A 13,528-nucleotide genomic window follows, 5' to 3' on the forward strand; every position below is an offset into this window, starting at 1 on the left:
GTTACCATGGTAATTTTTATTATCTGCTTCAGGTTACTTAAAAGTGACGTAGTCCACCTATGGTCTATGACTCCCACAAAGTACAGTACATCACTACCTCTTCTTATACAACAACGTATATATTTTTCTCCTTTTGGATCAGAAAAAGTGGGGAAAGTCCAAACAGTACCAGAACATATAGCTCTCTCTCTCTCTCTCTCTCTCTCTCTGTGTGTCCTCAATAACAAGTAAAGAGTTAGTAAACAAAACTTTGATTGTGTAGATTTCAACCAAGCTGATATAGTACAGTATTCTTTTATACTGACAAGATCAGTGTTGGATAGATATGTTAAAAATTGCACTGGAACAAAGGTAATTTAAATTATTAAGATCTTTTAAAATTACTAGGGGGGCACCTTGTATTTCAATGTTTGTCAGATTTTATTGTTATGATACTAATTAAGGAGCAGGGCAGTGGCCCTCTTATACCCTTTGGGCAATGTCTGTTTCTCATTCTCCTAACATGAAATGGAAAATCTTCTTACTCTACAAAATGTTGTTTGTCATAGCCAATTACACAACTGTAAGCCTGAAAAACACTTAGGAACACAAGCTGGATTTTTGTTTTTTTTGGTTCCAAGTGAGACATGGAGCAAAGTGGCTGCTGGTATGCTTCAGAGCCAAGTTGAAGATATTTTGACATGCAAAACCATGAGTGGTTTGCGACCTCCCTACCAAGCAGATCGCCTCTCCCTCAGATCTACGACCCATCCTGTTCACACCTCCCAATCCCTGATATTGTAAGTAGCCACCCTGAGGGTGGCCGAAAGTCAACCTCTAGGAACTGGGCCTTCTCCATGGTGGCTAACCTATCATTGAACTAATTACCAGTAGAGGTGTGTCAGCCCCCACACCTTGTGTTTAGAAGGCAAATAAAGATAATGTTCCTTAGTCAGGCTTTCTAGAATCTTACCCCTATTTATTATTTGATTTTTAAAAATCTTTTATTGGTTAATTTGATGTTACTGTTGTTGTCTTGGGATCTCTGTTTGTCTGTTTGTGATGAAGGTGAGATATAATGATGGAGGTCCCCCCATTTTTTTTGATGGTTATATACACATAAACACATTCTGTTGTACGCTGCCCAGAGCAGTGGCTTGCCACTAGGTGGGCGGAATAAACATTTAACAAATAAATAAATAACCCCACATGCATTAGTCAGCTAATTGACCTACATGTTTTTGACATACAGTACATCCAATACTTTAGCTTTATAATTAACAAGCTTTCGTATCAATATTTCTTTCTTCAAAGTTTTCTTTTGGACTTTGATACTCAAAATCCTAAATATTTCAGAGAATTGTAGAATGTTCTGCTATTTCGGTCCTTTATATTTTGGTGCAATTCTGTAAATTTCTAATCTCTAATTTTCAGTGCTGGCAAGCATTATACAGCTTTTCAACGAGTTGATCAACTGATTCAGACCTTTTTGATTGCTTAAAAATATGTGCCTTCACATTAAAAAGAGAATATTTAGTTAGTTATTTTTAATACTGCTTTAAAAACAACTGTAGGTGTTAAAACAGGTATTTCTTTTTCTTCCTTACCTCAGGAAGCACTGCCTTTGAAAGCTGATGCCTTTTGTGACATTCTACCTGGGCCAGCTTGACGAAGCAGCCACCTGAGGCAGCAAATTTGGGATACATCATGAAAGACAGAAAACTTTTAACAATTTATTATGATTGTCATTCTGCTTCCAGGAAGTGAAGAAAGACTGTGAGATTTTTGTCTCGTGTCAAAATACCTTCACAAGTACTAGACATACCTTGACTTTGGAAAGGGAACCCTTTTTGCTGCTTGGGTTCATTGGCAAAATGCCCTGGGCTTGCTCTGCATGACAGATGTGCATTCCCTCAAAACAAACACAGAAAATGAGCGCCGTTCCTCAGAAACTAGCTTCCGTTTATATATAAATCTATCCAATAGTTAATTCACTGATGTTCCAAGAGGTGAATGAACTGGAGGACAGCCTGGTATAAAACCACTACCTAGACTGGGCACTTCTGAAAAAAAAATTGAAACCAAACCACATTTCCTTATAATCTGAAACGCCTCTGCCCAACCCAAGCGTGCTTACTCTGAAACAAGGCTGGGAATTATGTTCCGGCGTGTGTTAATTTGGGACTTCTCCAGGACATGTTTTTAATATTTATTTATTTATTTGATTTGTATCCCGCCCATCTGATCCAATATGCACCAGGGCGGCGGAAACAGCAGGAAGGAGGAATTCCTAATGTCCCCCCCCTCCCGCCCCTTCCCCCTGAACAACACAGAGACGTTTGGTCCGAATTGCCTAACCACGTGGCAGTGAATCCCTAGACGCCGACCTGCCCCCCTGCCCCCCCCCATTCGCCCGCTGCCAAAGAACTCGGGGCAGCTCCTCGCGCCCCCTTCCCGTCATCGGCTCGAGAGAGGCCCGGGCGCAAAAGGGTGAGGCGCTTGCGCGGTGCGAGGAGGAAGCCGGCGCTTCTGGGCCTGGTTCTCGGTGGCTCGCCCACTTAGGGCTGTCTCACGCCTGGGCCCTGCCTGGGAGGGGAGGCGGCGGCGGCGGCGGCGGCAGTTGCAGGCTCGCCAGCTTTCTCTTTCTCGGAGGAAGCGCCAGTGAACCATTCCACCTTCCTTGTGGTTTTCCCGAAGGGACGCGCTTCGGAGAGAGGAAAGGAGGAGGAGGAGGAGGACGACAGCGGTGGCTTTGGGTGGGTAGAGGGGCGGTCGGGCGGTCGGTGGGGAGATGCGGACTCAGCATGGGAGTCGAGGCCTGGCAGGGCGCGAAGAGGCGGTTTGCTGCCGGAGGAAGGGAGCTGGGGCTCAGGAGGGCCGCAGGCAGGTGGCTGGCTTCGCCCGAGGTGTCTCTCCCCCCCCCCCCCGTCCTCTTGCTTCGCCAGGCGAGAGCCCGCTGCTGGCCTTCTGGAAGCCCCTGGGAGTGTGTGGAGGGGTGAGGGTGGGAGTGGGGGGAGTGGACGGGAAGCACTTGCGGAGCCAGCCCCGTTGGGCGAGGTGGGACTTTTTTTTTTTCTGACAGCCCGTCATGGCCCTATGGAGGAAGCGAGCTCCTCGCCCAGGATGGCTGAGTTCTTGAGACCCATCGAAAAAGAAAATGCCAAGCTTATAGGGCCTTTAGGCAGAAGAGTGATGAGAGGGCCAAAGGAAGTGCAAGTAATTGGGTGTGTGTGTGTAGGGGGGGAAGAGGACAGTAAGATGCCGATTACAGACTTGAGCCAGTGTTTTAAAATGTTATCTTATTAAGAAATAATGATGGGAGTTTGCTACCACAGAGCGTGATGCCATAGCCACAGACTTAGTCAGCTTTAAAAAGGGACATGGCTAATTTGTGGAAGGTAAGGATGGTTTTGCCCAAGATACTGTACTTTGCTGCCTGAAGCGTTCTCTTAAGTTAAGCCTAATGGTGTCTTATGCCAGCCAAGTTGTTTTGGCAGAAGGAGCAGAAAAACGTTCAGATTCCTCTCCCTAGCAGTAAAAAAGAAACCACAATTTATTTATTTATTTATTTGATTGATTGATTGATTGATTGATTGATTGATTGATTGATTTTCCCCCGCCCCTCTAGACAACGTCTACTCGGGGCGGCTTACATAGGTTAAAACACATTAAAATAAACACATATAATACAATTATTACAATTAATTCTAACCAGCACGTTTCCAAGATGGCAAGACTCAAAAAGAAGAAAAAAAGAAAAGAAAAAAAATCACTTAATTGACTGGGGGGAAGGCCTGTTTAAATAACCACATTTTTAATTGGCTTTTGAAAATATCCAGTGAGGGTGCCAGCCGAATTTCAGTAGGGAGGGAGTTCCACAGCCGAGGGGCGACCGCCGAGAAGGCCCGGTTTCTAGTTTTTTCCTTCCGGGCCTCCCTCGGCGTCAGTCCCCTCAGCCGTTCCCGCTGGCTATGTTGGGTGACTTGGGTAGATCTGAGCAGGAGAAGGCCATCTGCCAAATATTGAGGTCCCAAACCGTTTAGGGCTTTATATGTAATCATTAACACTTTGAAGTCGATGCGGAAACAAATAGGCAACCACTGCAGTGCAGCCAGAGTGGGGGAGATGTGCTGCTATGTTCTCACCCCACTGAGAAGCCTGGCTGCTGCATTCTGGACCATCTGAAGTTTCCGCATCAACCTCAAAGGCAGCCCCATGTAGAGTGAAATAACTCAGATAAAAAAAAATTGCTGCCCTGTTTTGTAACACTCAACATCTGTTGCTTGAAATGGTCACCTTTCCTTAATAAAGATGTCAATGGCTGGGGAACAGCAACAGGAGAGAGATGTTGTCCTATGGTCTGGTTGTGGGCTTCCCACAGGGATTTAGTTAGAATATTTGGAAATTGGATGCTGTAGTAGATACACCTTGATCTGCATTGTAATTGTTATGCCATGGTATCCAGTTATCCTTTCACTTGTTGGCCCGATCACTGGAAGGCAGGAGGAAGTTTATTTCTTATGAAAATAGAGTAGAATACAAGCTGCTTGTTCTAATGCATCCAGCATTAGGAACGGAGGTTGACTTGTCTTTTTTTTTTTAATGGAAACTGGTAACTGAGAGAAGGAGCATAAAGCATAAATAAGAGTGCCAATAGTTAGTGCCCTGTTCAGATAGCTCAGCGGTTTAGGTTTCTAACTGCAGAGCCAGAGGTTGGAAGATCAATTCTCCACTGTGATTCTTGTGAGATAGAGCCAACCTGTGTGGCCTCGGGCAAGCTGCACAGTCCCAGGGTAACTCCAGAAGAACCAGAATAGTACACCACTTCTGAGTATTCTCTACCTGGAAAGCAACAAGAGTTGCCACAAGTCAGAATTGCTTTGACGACACATGGTTATTATTAGAGATGGGAGTATTTGTATATGAATACGTATGTCCCCCCCACAGGTGGAAATAACGAGGGTCTGTCCCCGTAGCTGTCCACTCACCATTTCATCACTGACGCGAGCTCGATGGAGCCTTCCTATTGCGCTGTTGTCCGCAATGGATTAGCCACTCTATGACCTGGCAGAAAGGCTTGTCATCCTGCCTCCTGCCAGGAGTGGCTAATCTGTTGCAGACAATGATGCGATAGGAAGGCTCCGTTGAGCTCATGTCAGCGGCGAAATGGTGAGTGGACAGTCATGGGGCCGGACCCTCATTATTTCCTACTGTGAAGGATTATTCGTATACGAATACCCCCATCTCTATTATTATTATTATTATTATTATTATTATTATTGTTGTTGTTGTTGTTGTTGTTGTTGTTATCTGAAGGCTGCAGGATTCTTAGTTTCACAATATTTAGAAGTACATTATGTGGGACATACTTGCAAATAAATTGCTACTGTGCACTACAGTGTTCTGCATCTTTCTTGATTGCATCCCATCAATCTGATGACAGGGAGGAGAACAGGTTACTGCAAGGTGCTGGGATCTTGACTTCAACATTGCTCTGTTTACTCGTCATTGCACTGTATTTCCATTGGAATGCTTCTTCTGAAAATGGCTTTTAGCCAAAATGTAAAAAGTTGTGCTGTGAACCAGGTAGTCCAACTGGTTACTCACTAAGCTCCATTGTGTTCAGCAGGTCTCACTCACATCACGTAGGGGTGCATCAGATTGCAAGAGTGCTTGTTCCCTAATCTGGTGCTCTTCTTTCCATAAGAGTTCCTGTTAATACATAATAAACCAGAACTGTAGAGATATCAGGTCAAAACATTTATTCTCTTTCCTCTTTTCAGCCAATAATAGATGTAATATATAAATTGGCTCTCAGGTATATTTTTGTAGAGCATATTGTGCCACAGCAAAATTAAAAACTTGTTGAAGGATTAATTTGTTGTATTGTTTTTTCTGAGCTCTGTTGTATTTTGAGAAATGATACTTTGAGTGTTTTACAGAATAGCATGTTAATGCTAACTGTCCTTAATATTACTATTAAATTTGTTTAATCCCAGGAGCATATGTTACATTGTAGCTGATGTAGAAGTAACATAGTGCTTGCTCATTGAGCTCGCAGTCTAAGCAGCATCTCTTTTTATGCTGTTAACAATACTAAAATATTGCTGCATTTAAAGCAGTGTAAAGTTTAGAATAAGTGCGTGATGTTACAGTGGCCATATATATATGGATGATGAGAACATATATGATTGATATGCACACTAGCTTTTTGATCCTGTGCCATTTAAACCAAAGGGCACTGTTACTGATGAGCAGATGGGTTTTCTAATATGGAGTGACAACATAATGAATAATGTCATCTGATCCTTTTTTACATGGCTGAGAGAAAGGGAGTGTGGATTGCCCAAGAGGAAGCTTGTTTGTTCAGCACATGATGATGTGGTGGTTTAGAGATGTTAAAATGTTGTTGGATTAATGAAGGTAGTAATAAATGAGGTATGTTCTGGAATGAGGAGCAGTGCATGTAAAATAAAGGACATAATCATAAAAAAAAGTGTTTGATTTTGTTGTTTTCATCCCTGAGTGGACAATCATTAATAGGCAATGGCAGTAGTTTATGTAGGTTTATTCCCTATGTCACTTTTAGTCATAAATGTAACTTAAACATAAGGCTTGCAGTTGTATTCAGTATTAGTGTACATTTAAAAAAAGAAGAAACTCAGTTTAATTGTTGTTTGACAACTGTTGGTATGGGTACATCTTTGGATATCGGTTTTTAGGCAAATGGAGATTCAGAATTTGTTAATATTTATCCTGAGTTAGTATATTGCTCTGCTATGTTTAAGTGACATAGCAAAAGTGACTCATGCCATCTGTGCTTCTGGAAAGCTCCAGGTTTATACAGTAGATCTTTTCAGTGTGACCAAAAGCAAAAACATATGTCTGAATGAAACAAACCCATCATCAGCCATAATTTCTTCCAACATTTATATTTATAAAAATAATTTTGTAAAACAAACCAGGTTATATGTTTTATAATTAATTAATTTATCTTATTTTATTTATTTATTTGATTTATATCAATAATGTGCATAATGCAATAATGTGCATAAATAATAGAAATTTGTCCAGGATTTTTTTTCAGTGAGGCTTATTCTTGAAGAAGAGTGTAAAAGATTGTAACTTTATAATGCAGTCCTGTGTCTCTGCTTGGAATTAAGTCTCATTGTGTTCAGTGGGCCTTACTTCCAGTTAAATGGGCAGTCACCAATAATTTTATTGTAGGACTTTGGTAGAAAACACAACATCTTCTGTCATAAGTTGCCAAACTGTAAATCTTGATGTTGAATTTTTTAAAGTTATCTTTCAGGTACCTAGAAAATTACTGATGACATATTCCTGTTGCTATAAGTATGTGATAGCTTACAGTGTGTTTATGTAGGTTCTTGTCATCACATTTTAGCCAAAACCTCTTTCTAGGTGCCCTCTTTTAAAAATGGAAAGGAAAAGTGTCCCCTTTTTACACTTCCCTTGCTTTGTTCTTGTTTGTCCTGTGTTGCTCGCTAAGTGAACTTTGTGCCTTGCCTAGTCACTATGTTGAAAAAGTGCAGTGGCATTGAGAATGATCACTAAGAAAAAGTCGAAAGCAAAAAGGTGTGTGATGTCTTAGGGGAAAAAATGACTGAGTCTGCAGAGTTCTGTATGGCTCTTCCATTGCATTGCAGATAGGACTGAATGGTTCATTTCTTTAGTTAAGGTATTTTTCTGAAGATCACTAATAGTGATTATGATATTAAAGTAACTATGCTATTTCAGTTAGATTGTATTTTTAAAATTGCTAATTTAGATGATGTTCTAATAGAAATGTTAATGGATTATTTGCTGGGGATTGGAAGAACTTGATTTTCATAACTTTTATTTATTTATGTTCTTATATAACAGGTTTGAATTTCCAGCCATTGGCATGAATACATGAAGACGACTACACAACAAGTATGTTCCAACTCAAGGGAGGCCCTTCTTGAGTATTTCCTAGATGTGATCTGATATAGCCACTGTTTCCTTTTGCATTCTGAGGCTACAATTCCGTGAATACTTAGCTAGAAGTAAGTCTTTCTGAATTCAGTGAAACTTATTAAGTAAACATGCTGAGTATTGTGCTGAAAACTACATGGAGATACAGCGATAGGGATGTGTAAAAAGTACTATCTATGTTGTTCCCTAAATCTGAGAAAATTTACTTGTTATGTTGGTAGTATCTTCTGTTAGAAGAAATGAAATGTGTAGTTAACCTGCTGCATTTCATTAGATAGATGTTTTTAAACTAGGGATACTGTTTACTTTTGAAGACAGGAGGGCCTGGCTTGCTCTGGGCCATGGGGTCACAAAGAGTCAGACATGACTTAATGATCCACCTGGAGTAGGAATTGGCAATGCCACTCCAGTATCTTTGCCAAGAAAACCCCATGATCAGAAACAAAAGGCTAAAAGATATGACACTGGAGGATGGGCCCCTCAGGTTGGAAGGTGTCCAACATGCTACTGAGGAAGAGCGGAGGACAAAGGCAAGTAACTCCAGAGCTAATGAAGTGGTTGGGCCAAAGCCGAAAGGACGCGCCTGGAAGTGAAAGGAAAGTCCAATGCTGCAAAGAAAAATACTGCATAGGAATCTGGAATGTAAGATCTATGAACCTTGGGAAGCTGGAGGTGGTCAAACAGGAGATGGCAAGAATAAACATTGACATCCTGGGCGTCAGTGAACTAAAATGGACAGGAATGGGTGAATTTAATTCAGATGATTATCATATCTACTATTGGCAAGAATCCCATAGAAGGAATGGAGTAGCCCTCATAGTAACAAAAAGTGGGAAAAGCTATAATGGAATATAATCTCAAAACTGATAGAATTATGTCAATATGAATCAAAGGTAGACCTTTCAACATCACAGTAATCAAAGTTTATGCACCAACCACCAATGCTGAGGAGAACAATTTTATGAAGATTTACAAAACCTTCTAGAACTGACACCAAAGAAAGGTGTTCTTCTCATTATAGCGGATTGGAATGCTAAAGTAGGGAGTCAAGAGATAAAAGGAACAACAGGTAAGTTTGGTCTTGGATTTTAAAACGAAGCAGGGCAACGGCTAATACAGTTTTGTCAAGAGAACAAGCTGGTCGTTACAAACACTCTTTTCCAACAACACAAGAGGCGACTCTACACATGAAAATCACCAGATGGGCAATACCAAAATCAGATTGATTATATTCAGATGGAGAAGCTCTATACAGTCAGCAAAAACAAGACCTGGAGCTGATTGTGGCTCTGATCATCAGCTTCTCATAGCAAAATTCAAGGTTAAATTGAAGAGAGTAGAAAAAACCACTGGGCTAGTCAGGTATAATCTAAACCAGATCCCTTATGAATCCACAGTGGAAGTGAAGAACAGATTTAAGGAACTAGATTTGGTGGACAAGAGTGCCTGAAGAACTCTGGATGGAGGCTCGTAACATTGTAACTGTACTGGAGGCAGCAATAAAAACCATCCCAAAGAAAAGGAAATGCAAGAAAGTAAAGTGGCTGTCCAACGAGGCCTTAGAAATAGCAGAGAAGAGAAGGGAAACAAAATGCAAGGGAGATAAGGAAAGTCACAGAAAATTGAATGCGGACTTCCAAAGCATAGCAAGGAGAGACAAGAGGGCCTTCGTAAATGAACAGTGCAAAGATATGGGGGAAAATAATAGAAAGGGAAAAACCAGAGATATGTTCCAAGAAAATAGGAGCTATTAAAGGAACCTTTTGTCCAAAGATGGATATGATAAAGGGAAAAAAATCGGAGGGACCTCACAGAAGCAGAAGACATCAAGAAGAGGTGGCAAGAATACACAAAGGACTTATACCAGAAAGATTTGGCTATCCTGGACAACCCAGGTAATGAGGCTGCTGACCTGGAGCCAGACATCCTGGAGAGTAAAGTCAAGTGGGCCTTAGAAAGCTTGGCTAACAACAAGGCCAGTGGAGGTGATGGCATTCCAGTGGAACTATATAAAATCTTAAAAGATGACACTGTTAAGGTGCTACATTCAATATGCCAGAAAGTTTGGAAAACGCAGCAGTGGCCACAGGACTGGAAAATACCTGTCTACATCCCAATCCTAAAGAAGGGCAGTGCCAAGGAATGCTTCAGCTACCGTACAATTGCACTCATTTCACATGCTAGCAAGGTTATGCTCAAAATCCTCCGAGGTAGGCTTCAGCAGTATGTGGATTGAGAACTCCCAGAAGTACAAGCTGGATTCCGAAGGGACAGAGGAACTAGAGACCAAATTGCTAAAATGCGCTGGATTATGGAGAAAGCCAGAGAGTTCCAGAAAAACATCTACTTCTGATTCATTGACTATGCAAAAGCCTTTGACTGTGTGGACCACAACAAACTATGGCAAGTCCTTTAAAAAATGGGAGTGTCTGATCACCTTATCTGTCTCCTGAGAAACCTACACGTGGGACAGGAAGCAACAGTTAGAATTGGATATGGAACAACTGATTTGTTCAAAATTGGGAAAGGAATACAACAAGACTGTATATTGTCTCTCTGCTTATTCAACTTATATGCAGAATACATCATGCGAAAGGCTGCACTGGAGGAATTTAGATTGCCAGAAGAAATATCAACAACCTCCGATATGCAGATGATACCACTCTGATGGCAGAAAGTGAGGAGGAATTAAGAAACCTTGTACTGAGGTTGAAAGAGGAGAGTGCAAAAAAAAAAAACAAAAACACAACACAACGGTTTGATGGTCAACATCAGAAAAACTAAGATCATGGCCACTGGTCCCATCACCTCCTGGGAAATTGAAGGGGAAGATATGGAGGTAGTGACAGATTTTACTTTCTTGGACTCCATGATCAATGCAGATGGTGACTGCAGCCACGAAATGAAAAGATGCCTGCTTCTTGGGAGGATAGCGATGACAAACCTTGATAGCATCTAAAAAAGCAGAGACATCACCTTGCCAACAAAGGTCCGCATAGTCAAAGCTATGGTTTTTCCTGTCGTCATGTATGGAAGTGAGAGCTGGACCATAAAGAAGGCTGACCACTGAAGAATTGATGCTTTTGAATTGTGGTGTTGGAGGGGGCTCCTGAGAGTCCCCTGGACTGCAAGGAAAACAACCAATCAATTCTAAAAGAAATCAACCCTGAGTGCTCACTGGAAGGACAGATCCAGTACTTTGGCCATCTCATGAGAAGAGAAGACTCCTTGGAAAAGAGCCTGATGTTGGGAAAGTGTGAAGGCAAGAGGAGAAGGGGATGACAGAGGATGAGATGGCTGGACAGTGTCATCGAAGCACCAATATGAATTTGACACAACTCCGGGAGGCAGTGGAAGATAGGAGGGCCTGGCGTGCTCTGGTCCATGGAGTCACAAAGAGTCGGACACAACTAAACGACTAAACAACAACAACAACAACAACAACAACAACAACAACAACATGCATAAATAGCACCTCATGTCTTTCTAGTATATGACAAAGTAATTTCCTGCCTTCCTAGAATGTTATCTTAAATGTTGTGGGAGCATGAAATGTGTTCTGGAATTAGGATGAATATGTGTACTGAAATACTGGAAAGTCTTTGAAGCCATTGTTTTGATTCTGCCTGGTTTAAAAAAATTGTAATGGTTCTCCTATGTGCATAGCTGTTTAAAAATTGTGTGTGTCTGTGTGTGTGCGCGCGTACATACACATACAAACATGCAGTGTTTGAGTTCTTTAACATTTTATAAATGCAATTAGAAGCCATAGATATTTGTTCAGGAAGGTATTGTTGAGTGGATTTGACCTAGGTTGAATAAAAATCAATGATTTAAAAAATCATTGAAATCACAATTTAAATCACAATTTAAATTTTTAAAAATCGAATTTTTAATAATTAAATTGTGATTTCAATCAATTTGATTTAAAAGAAATCCATCCTGATTTAACATGATTTAGGACATAAAATATGTTTTCCTATAATGTCTTGTAAGTGCAAATTGAATTTAATAATACAGTAGTTTATAAAACTGATGATTGTTTGAATTTTCAAAGAAATCCAGTCAGCTCTTATTTTTTTATTAAGAACAGTTAACTCATTTCATATTTCAATAATTTTAATAAAAGTGAAAGTAACATTAAATAAAAGTGATGCTCTTTTCATTAATGTGGGTTGTTAAAGGGCAGATTGGAATTGTTACATATGGATGACAGTCAATTATGACTGGCCCATGATGGCTGATTCCTGCCTTCTACCTTGTGTACAAAAGATTGTATTTTAGTTATACTTATGTGTAAAGCTATCCCATAGATTTTAATACTAATTGCTTTTAATTAGGCACTGCTTCCCATAATCCTAATTTTTTCTGTGTATCACTTTGTATCTGTTTTGCAAGGTGTAATGATCTTTGCCATATGAATATGAGGTTAAGTGTATATGACTTAGTAGGTGTGTTTATCACACACACATATGGGATTCATCCTTTTGGAATCCAAGTCAATGGGTGACACACCCGGTTTCCCTAGTTCCTATTGAGAAACAGGGCACAAACAGCAGGACAGATAATCAAGTAGTTCCTCTCTAGTGGGCCTGTGTTGGGGATGTGTCTGTGTCTGAATTTCTTTGCTTTGGGGTGGCATAGGTTTAGCATACCTCTTGTTTTAAACCAAAAGTTTTTCTTTTTTGGGAGTTCCCCTGCTTTCTGAAACTTTGGAACATAACTGTTTGGAAAAGAATGTCTGTCTTTATTGAACAACATACAATAAGAATTTTTTCTAAGACACTGTATACATTACAGTAAATAAAAGCCAGTCAAGAATAACAAGACCGCTGACTCATTGTACAAAACAGTAACACATCCCGTCTGGATTTCTAAAGAAGCCATACCCAGTCACAGAGGAGGATAACTTGTTAAGCCCATCTCTGCAAGACACAGGTCTTGCATACTACAAGATTTCATTGATCAAAATCCCCTTCCCCACATGTTGGTGTGCTGTTCACTGTGTTCTACCAGGAAACAAATTCTGTGATGTGATGTGCCTATGGATAATCCTAAATGTAATCCTAATTAGAGATGGGAGTATTCATATACGAATACCCCCACACAGCTGGATGTAACAAGGGTCTAGCACCGACTCACACGTGCGCTGCTGCCGCTGCCATCACCAGCTCTGCTCCCATTCCAATCAGTTCAGAGCTCATGGTTGGCTGTCCGCTCATCAGCCTGGCAAGGAGACTCATCTTCCCTCCTTCTGCCAGGAGTGGATAGTGGACTGCGAGCTCCAGAGCAATTGGAAGGGAGAGTGGAGCTGACGGCAGCACCAGATGCATGAGTGGACCCTCATTATGTGCACCTGTGCAGGGGGATTCATATCCATATATGAATACCCCCACCTCTAATCCTAACCATACCTTTCACCTCATAATTGCTACCATACATCGTTGGCTTGGTTAAAGATATCAGTAGAGACCTGAAGCTCTCTCTCTATACAGTGGTGCCTCGCATAACGATTTTAATTGGTTAAAAAAACAACAACGTTATGTGAAACATCGTTATGCGAAACACCATT

At 40.9% G+C, this 13,528-nt stretch overlaps 1 protein-coding gene across 12 annotated transcripts in view; it reads left to right on the forward strand.

The window, feature by feature from the left end:
- Positions 1-2,387: 2,387 nt before the first annotated feature.
- The window catches only part of HERC4 (HECT and RLD domain containing E3 ubiquitin protein ligase 4), a 68,473-nt gene continuing 57,332 nt past the window's right edge, over positions 2,388-13,528 (forward strand). For 8 of the 12 annotated variants that reach the window (XR_013543816.1, XR_013543817.1, XM_020809404.3 and 5 more), the window contains exons 1-2: positions 2,548-2,735; positions 7,864-8,027. The gene's annotated coding sequence lies outside the window, so the exon portion shown is untranslated. Of the gene's footprint in view, positions 2,470-2,547; positions 2,736-7,863; positions 8,028-13,528 lie in introns of those variants that run through there. The other 4 variants (XM_020809409.3, XM_078390889.1, XM_078390891.1 and 1 more) reach the window with 2 other exon arrangements.

This window comes from Pogona vitticeps, chromosome 3, assembly GCF_051106095.1.
Source record: "Pogona vitticeps strain Pit_001003342236 chromosome 3, PviZW2.1, whole genome shotgun sequence".
Taxonomy (NCBI): domain Eukaryota; kingdom Metazoa; phylum Chordata; class Lepidosauria; order Squamata; family Agamidae; genus Pogona; species Pogona vitticeps.